Consider the following 9,856-nt stretch of genomic DNA (forward strand, 5'->3'; position numbering starts at 1 on the left):
ATTTTTTGTTGCCCTTTATTTTTGTTTCAATAAGAAAGCATTTGATTTACATATAAATAACAGACATGAAATATGTACAAGTATTAAGAAAGCATTTTATTTTAACATTAAAAGCATCAAACATGAAAAGTTTTTAAGCTGTAGATTTTAAGGTAATAGAGAAAAAAGTGTTTTGAAATAAGAAATCATTTTATTTTTACATTAAAACAGCAAACAGAAAAAATTTGTTTTGCTCTTCAGTTTAAGGTAATAAAGAAGAATAAGTATGTTGATGAAATAAAACATCATTTTATTTTTACATTCAAACTGCAAACTTAAAAATTTCTTGGGTTTATTTTTCAGTTCATTTTTATTTAAAAAAAAAAAAATTTTTGGCTCTTGATTGGTAATAGAGGAAAATAAGTGTGTGCATGAAATAAGACATCATTTTATTTTTACATTCAAACAGCAAATATAAACAATTACTAGGTTTATATTTTTCTTTCTTTTTCATTAATTTTTTTCGTTTCCTTTTTGTTTCTCTTCATTATAAAGTTATAGAAATAGTTTGAAATAAGATATAATTTTTTTTCACATTGAAACAGCAAATAAAAAAATTTATTAGGTTTATTTTTCTTTCCTTTTCATTGATTTATTCGTTTCCTTTTTGTTTCTCTTCATTATAAAGTTATAGAAATAGTTTGAAATAAGATGTATTTTTTTTTCACATTAAAACAGCAAATATAAAAATATATTAGGTTTATTTTTCTTTCCTTTTCATTAATTTTTTCGTTTCCTTTTTCTTTCTCTTCATTATAAAGTTATAGAAATAGTTTGAAATCACATATCATTTTTTTTTCACATTAAAACAGCAAATAAGAAATTTATTAAGTTTATTTTTCTTTCCTTTTCATTAATTTTTTCTTTTCCTTTTCGTTTCTCTTCATTATAAAGTTCCCGCCACTTCCCGCATCGTTCACTCCAGTTCACGCCTGTTCCCGCACTGTTCACTCCAGTTCACTCCAGTTGGCGCATCGTTCACGACTATTTCACGACTAATTTGTGCGTGCCAATGCGTGCCACAAACTTTAAACATTTCAAAGTTCTGGGCACGCATGGCACGCATTGGTACGCTCTGGCACGCGAGTTCCAGCATTGTTCACGACATTTTCACAACTCGTTCACGCGATTTCGCGCATCAATGCGTGCCAGTGCGTGCCACGAATGATTGCAAGTGTCAGGTACCCTTTACACAATACTGGCCATTCACTCTAATCTAATGTACCCACTGAAGAGTAAAAATGTACCACCAGGGCTACACGTAACCCAAGTTAAGAACCACTGATATGAGACATTGTTCTGTCCCCTGCCTTCTTAAATCAAGATACACCTTTAAAACCCTTAAATGGACAGTCAATAAGAAAATAGTATTACGCTGAAAGGCTTTATGCTGTATTGCAAGGAAGTTTCAAACGATGAATTGAACGCTCTTATAGACTTAAATAACGCAGGGTCGAGATAAAAAGGATGGATATCCGAATAAAAAGAGGCGAATAAATGACGTAAAATAAGCGTTAGGAGATCAAATAGATCGTGTGACATTATTGACCACATCTAGGTCATAGCCTACAGGCTAGTACAATGGCAACCCGTATGTCTAGCATTCACGTGGCAGCAGATCGAGCCCCAGCCCAGGGACCGTGAGTTTAGGCTGTTTACGGAGGAGGCCACTGGTGTGGTTGGGCACCACCAAGGGGCGTTTGGCTTTCCCTGCTGACGTCCTGGTGATTATCTATTTAGATGATAGTGGAACTGAAACCACATCTTAAAGCTTTAATACCTTTACAAATAACTCGTTTAAATGACCAAAGAATTTTTTTCTAATCAGGACAGAGAAAGTACTCAAGAGGTGTCGTTCTGGTATACAAAGAAAAAACTGGAGATTTCCCATATCGTAATTAATGAGAGATCTTTTTACAAAAACTAAGAATTCTGTGGCCTAAGTACTTGATGTTGTATAAGTAACTGGATTTGCTTTATGCGTGTGCACATGTGGCATCAAGTATTGTATTTGCAGCTGGGATTTTTTAACAATACTCGTACGTAAATATACACACATACACATATATAGATATATATGTATGCATATGTACATAAATGTACAATATATATATATATATATATATATATATATATATATATATATATATATATATATATATATATATATATATATATATATATATATATATATATATATATATATATATATATATATATATATATATACACAGTAGTATTTCGAGCGAAATTGTCTGCAGCGAGAAAACGGTGTACATACAAAGAGCTAAAATGTTAATAATATATATATAATATATATATATATATATATATATATATATATATATATATATATATATATATATATATATAATTTAATTTATTATAATTTACTCTCCAAAGCAATATCTCTCTTAACCTTACCTTCTACAAAACACAAAACAACAATGCGCAACTCTTCTTTGATATTTGTTGTTGAAACCTTTTTTAAACCCAATTTTTTTGCGAGATTCTTCTACAACACTATATTGCATAAATGATGGAATTACTCTCCATTGTAAAGGCTATGACGCTAAAAACTTGAAATGAAATAATATTAGTAAGCTACAAAATTACTAAACAGGTATTTCAGAATAAAAAAAAAAAGGGCCACCAACCCAGTGTTGTCCAAGAGCACTGGTCTGTGGTCATTTCTACTGCACCATAGTCATAAGCACTTGCCCGTGGTCGGACGTACTGCATCGTGGCCAAACACACATTCCCCCGATCATGCGTTTATGCCCATGGCCATGCGCACTTTTCTGTGGCCATGCGCACTGGACTGTGGCCCCACACACTTGCATGTGACCGTGCGCATTTGCCCATGGGCAGGCGTACTGCACCATGGCCATGCCAACTGGACCACGGCTATATGCACTTGCCCGTGTCCATACACACAGGACCGTGACCACATACACTTGCACGTGACCACACGCACTTGCCTGTGGCCATGTGCGCTTGTCTGTGGGCATGCAAACTGAATTGTGGCCCTTTGTATTTCCCCATGACCATCCCTACAGGACCGTGTCTATGCTCACTTGCAGGTGTCCATGCATACTGGACTGTGGCAATGCATACTTGCCTGTGGCCATGTGCACTAGATCGTGGATATATGAACTTTCCTGTGGCCATGCGAACTCCACCGTGTCCATGCGCACTTGCCCGTGGCCAGGGTACTTGCTTGTGATCATACGCACTGGACTGTGGTCATTCGCAGGGGACTGTGGCCATAAGCACTTGCCCATGGCCATGAGTACTGATACGTGGCCATGCCAACCGGACTATGACCATGGGCACTTGCCCATGGCCATACACACTTGGCAGTGGCCATGCGCACTGGACCGTGGCCACGTGCACTTGCCCATGGGCATGCACGCTGGACCGTGGTCATGCACACTTGTACGTGTTCATGCATACTGGGCCGTGGCCATGCACACTTCTCTGTGGCCATGAGAACTGGGCCATGGACCTGCACACTTCAATGTGGCCATGCGCATTGGACAGTGACTTTATTCACTTTGCGGTGGCCATGCGCACTAGACTGGGCCCATATGCCCTAGTCCATGCTGTGCGCACGGGACCTTGGGTATTTGCACTTGACCATTGCTATACGCACTTGCCCGTGGCCATGCACACTTGTCCGTGGCCATGTGCACTTGCCTTTGGCCATGTGTACTGCTCCGTGGTCATACACACTGCTCTGTGGACATTCGCACTTACCTTTGGCCATGGGCATTGGACCGTGGCCATTCACACTTGCCCGTAAATCATGGGCAGTGTAGGGTGGCCATGTGCAATGGACTGTGGACACGCGCACTTGCCCATAGCCATTCGCATTGCACCGTGGTCATTCGTACTAGATCATGGTCTATCCCATTGGACTGATGCACGCTGGAACATGGCCATACACACTGGACTATGGCCATGCGCACTCGCCATGTGCACTGGACAGTAGCCATTCATACTAGATCTTGGCTATGCAATACCAGCCCTGAAGAACCCACGTACACTTTTGTTAAAGTTAAGTAAATTTAGTATAATTATTTATTTTATAAATTGTTGCAATGTATAAAATATCCTCACCTGCTTAGAAGTACCTGGAGTAAATGGTCTCAACTTCTGATATTTTTCTATACACATCGCAATCAAATAACCTGAAATTTCCATCTGAATTCGCATATAATTTATTACTTTGAATGGGTGCGTAAATCGGTGTCAAAAAATCAAAGATTAGATAAAGATCGGATGTAATCTACACTTCTGAACTACACAGCTTATGTATGAGAGAGAGAGAGAGAGAGAGAGAGAGAGAGAGAGAGAGAGAGAGAGAGAGAGAGAGAGAGAGAGATGGATGTACATTTTCCAAAATCTGTTTAACGGTGCCCGTGTCAACATTTGCATGAGCAGCAAGAAGAAAGTGTAATTTAACAGTAGGGTATTTATCTGGTTATCGCTTGGGGGACAGACCGTTCTTTCATTCTGTTGCTCCAACAATTTTCATAGTTCAGCAGATCTTCAGTCTTAAAATAGCCCTTATTTGTTTCCTGGTATATTATTATTATTATTATTATTATTATTATTATTATTATTATTATTATTATTATTATTATTATTATTATAATTATTTTTATTATTATTATTATTATTATTATTATTATTATTATTATTATTATTATTATTATTATTATTATTATTATTATCGTTTTCATTATATTGAGTATAATTAATGTTAGAGTAATTATTATGTTTTTTTAAGTATTATTGTCTTATTGTTACTAATACCTCATCATTATTATTATAATTATTACCATTATAATTATAATTTATATAATTAACATTATCATTATCCATTATTATCAATGTTATCATTATCAAGCACTTCAGTCTCAAAGAAAAAAAAATATCAATACCGAAAATGAAATCCCAGGAACTGTGTACAGAGAAAAAAAAATTAAGTGCCAAAAACTGCAAAAATCTGCATTGGGTAATTTTATCTCTGTTGTATGTACTCAAAAACTATGGCAGTAAAGCGCACCAGTGTAGAGATTCCCACAATACTGGAATTACAAATTCGGATGGTATTCAGTTTCGAATCTAAATAACTGGTATTGGGTTAAACAATTGACAAAAACGTTTTTTTTTTTTTTTCATCCAAATGAGAAAATTAACTTCAGAAAAAAACTACTTTTTTTTCACGGTGATTTCTCTGATATATATTTTTTCTATGGCCGAGTAAATTGAATGTTATTGTAAAAATAATTGTTTTTATGTTGGTATCTCTAAAATATATTTTTTTTTAGTATGGCAGAGTGCAAGAATTTTGTTTTTATATATTAAAGACAATTGACCCTGAAGGTTTAAAAGATCAGTTTCCCAATGAGAACACCAGCATTCCTCTAAAGTTGTCAAGAAGAGAGAGAGAGAGAGAGAGAGAGAGAGAGAGAGAGAGAGAGAGAGAGAGAGAGAGAGAGAGAGAGAGAGAGAGAGAGAGCGTGCTAATGTAATTTTTGAATCACAATTCGTTTGGTGGTCTGATTCTAGTTCGAGCGGGTGCTCCGTCTTGAAGGTAAAATTTTATTTGCATCGTGTGTTAAATTCGATAGAAATATTCAAAATATTTCCAAAATAAGATAATCCGAGAAAAGGAACAAAGATATTTGAATCCATCAACAATACGATGTTAATTCCAATGATATATGTATATCTCTCTGATCCTAGCTTGGGCATTGATCATATGTATATATAGTCAGTCTCTCTGATATTGTCCTGCTAGGGCATTCTCACTGTCCCATGCTTGTGCCATTTATGGTCGACCTTTAAACTTTCAAATCACAAAATATTACTGAAAGTGGCATAATTGTTCTAGTAATCGTTATAGATATAATAATCATACAATTCTTTCATGATTCTCAAATTTGAGTTATTTTTACTTTTGAAAAACTATAATCATATATATATGTATATATATATATATATATATATATATATATATATATATATATATATATATATATATATATATATATATATATATATATATATATATATATATATATAGATATATATAGATATATATAGAGATATAGATATATATATATATAAAGATATATATATATATATATATATATATATATATATATATATATATATATATATATATATATATATATATATATATAAATTTATATATATATATATATATATATATATATATATATATATATATATATATATATATATATATATATATATAAATTTATATATATATATATATATATATATATATATATATATATATATATATATATATATGTATATATATATATATATATATATATATATATATATATATATATATATATATATATATATATATATATATATATATATTTATATATATATATATATATATATATATATATATATATATATATATATATATATTTATATATATATATATATATATATATATATATATATATATATATATATATATATATATATATATATATACACACACATATATATATATATATATATATATATATATATATATATATATATATATATATATATATATATATATATATATATATATATATATATATATACAGAGAGAGAGGAGAGAGAGAGAGAGAGAGAGAGAGAGAGAGAGAGAGAGAGTATATGAATTTGAAAAACTGTTCAAAATTTTTAAACATTTTTATAATATACTTTTCTAAAACAAAACTGCCGTCTCAATTTTCCCCCCCAAAAATGAATTACTGGATGATAAACAAGCTTTCATTGATCATTCAAATGTCCATTAGTGAATTGAGATCTGGCAAATCTCCGTGCAGCATAGCTTTGTGAATAATTTATGTAAAACCTTCTAAAGATTAGAACGAATATTGCAAAACTACAATAATTGATGAAAAATTGGAAACAAATATGTACTTGCATAATCTAGAATCACATAATATAGATACTATATCCAAAATTGCTTGGCAGAATAAAAGAAAATATATATGATTCTCAGAAATTATTAAGAAGATATTGATACAGGAAAAGATGTATTGCCTGTTTAGTAAAGAGATAATTAAGCTTGATTAGACCTTTTTTTCATCCAAGTAAGGTTTCGAAAGCTTTAAGAAAGAAAATTTGATCAATAAAAAATATCTAAGCTATAGCACTTTAAAAGAAGTCTTTAACAATTTTAGGTAGTAGAGTTATAGTGCCCTTTAACAAGCCAACCAGAAAGCACTGCAGTGAATCACTGGTTACGGCTCAATTTGACTTTGCCTATAAATACACCGAAAGTCTGGCTTATTCTTTCCCCATTCTCTATGTCCTCATACACTTCACCAGAATCACATTACTAAACTACTATTCTTCGCTCTAGGGGTTAACTATGGTATTGTAATTGTTCTGTGGCTACTTTCCTCTTGGTAAGGGTAGAAAAGACTCCTTTGCTATGGTAAGCAGCACTTCTAGGAGAAAGACACTCCAAAATCAAACTATTGGTCTCTGGCCTTGGATAGTGCTCTAGACTGTATTTGGGGGAACAGTCGGGCATGCTGTTCTACCTTATTTTTCTTTTATTTTGATTGTTTATTCTCCTCTTATAGTTTATTTATTTCCATGCTTCCTTTCTTCACAGAGCTATATTTCCCTGTTGTAGCCCTTAATTTTATAAAATCTATTCCAACTTGGCTCATAGCCTAGCTAATAATAATAATAATAATAATAATAATAATAATAATAATAATAATAATAATAATAATAATAATGATATCAAAATATATCTTTATCATCATCATCATCAACATCAACAAAGGCCCCAGATATGCCCTCCCACGATAATTGTTTACAACACCACGCTCTCCATTTGCTCCAAAATAATGCAATCCTGCAGTTCTCATCATCTAGCACAGTAATTAATTGTTTATTTAAATTTTGGGAAAGCAATAATTAGCAAGATATGTTGAGGAAGGGGGAAGGGGTTATAAAAGGAAAATAGCTCGGTTTCCTCATTAAACGACTTAGAACTGACATGTCAACATAGTCAACCAAACAGAATTCGTGATGCCAGCGTACATAAACAGTAGAAATGCGTGATGTCAGCGTACATTTGATATACTGTATATTCAAAATATACTTAATTAAAAATGGATTAATTACTCAAAAGTGGCACTATTTGTAAATTGCATATTTTCTGGACACTTTTGAGTAATTAATTCATTTTTAATTAGGTATATTTTGAACATACAGTATATCAAATGTACGCTGGCATCACGAACTTCTGTTTATGTGCACTGGCATCACGTACTCTGTTTCGTTGACGATATTGATATGGCAGCTCCAAGTCGTTTAGTGAGGAAACCGAGCTATTTTGTTTTTATAGCCCCTTCCCCCTTCCTCAACATATCTTGCTAATTATTGCTTTCCAAGAATTTAAATAACCACCTATTTACTGTGCAAGCAGATGAAAACTGCAGGATTGCATTATTTTAGGGTAAAAGAGGAGTGTGGTGATGTAAACAATTATCCCTTTCACTTTCGTTTGTTTAAGGTGTTTCCGTGCCAGTCCACACCCGAAAACTTTCTTAGTTCTCAATACTACATCTCTTTCTTCCTCTATGAAAAAAGAAGAAAGTAGTCACTAATGAATTACAGTGCAATAGTTAACCTCTTGAGAGAAGAAGAATTGTTAGGTAATTTCAGTGTTGTCAAGTGTATGAGGAAAGAAGAGAATGTGTAATAAATGGGCCAGACTATTCTATGCATGTGTTGGCAAAGAGGAAATGAGCCGTAACCAGACGGAGGAATCCAATGTAGTACTGTCTGGCCAGTCAAAGGTCCTAATAATTCTCTACCAGTAGTATCTCATCGGGTGGTTGGTGCCTTGGCCAACCTACTACCTACTATATATATATATATATATATATATATATATATATATATATATATATATATATATATATATATATATATATATATATATATATATATATATGTCTGTGTGTGTATATATAAATATATAGATATATAAATAAATAAAGTTATATATATATATATATATATATATATATATATATATATATATATATATATATATATATATATATAAATATATAAATATATATATATATATATATATATATATATATATATATATATATATATATATATATTTATATATAGAGTATATATATATATATATATATATATATATATATATATATATATATATATATATATATATATATATATATATATATATCTATGAATATATATATATATATATATATATATATATATATATATATATATATATATATATATATATATATATATGTATATATATATATATATATATATATATATATATATATATATATATATATATATATATATATATATATATATATATATATATATATATATATATATATATATCATTACACTTCTATGTCTGGCCTCCTTTGGATCAAGGAAATTGATAATTCATATAATATTCTAAGAATGGAAAAATCACTATTACTGCACTCTAATAAAGCTACAGTTGATTGCCTTGAATACTGTGCAGACAATTTTCTTACAAAGGAAATCATCTAATGTTGATAAAAGTCTCTGACAATTGGATTTGATTAGACGTCATCGAAAGTAATTGGTGAGGTTTGTGGGTCTCAGTTAAGAAACTAAATCTTTATCAAAATAAAAAAAAAGTCTATTTTTCTCACTCTCCTTTGCCAGCAACACCCATATTCCACCCTACCCACATTCCCAATCCACCCAC

This window comes from Palaemon carinicauda, chromosome 10 (genome assembly GCF_036898095.1).
Source record: "Palaemon carinicauda isolate YSFRI2023 chromosome 10, ASM3689809v2, whole genome shotgun sequence".
NCBI classification, from domain to species: Eukaryota; Metazoa; Arthropoda; class Malacostraca; order Decapoda; family Palaemonidae; genus Palaemon; species Palaemon carinicauda.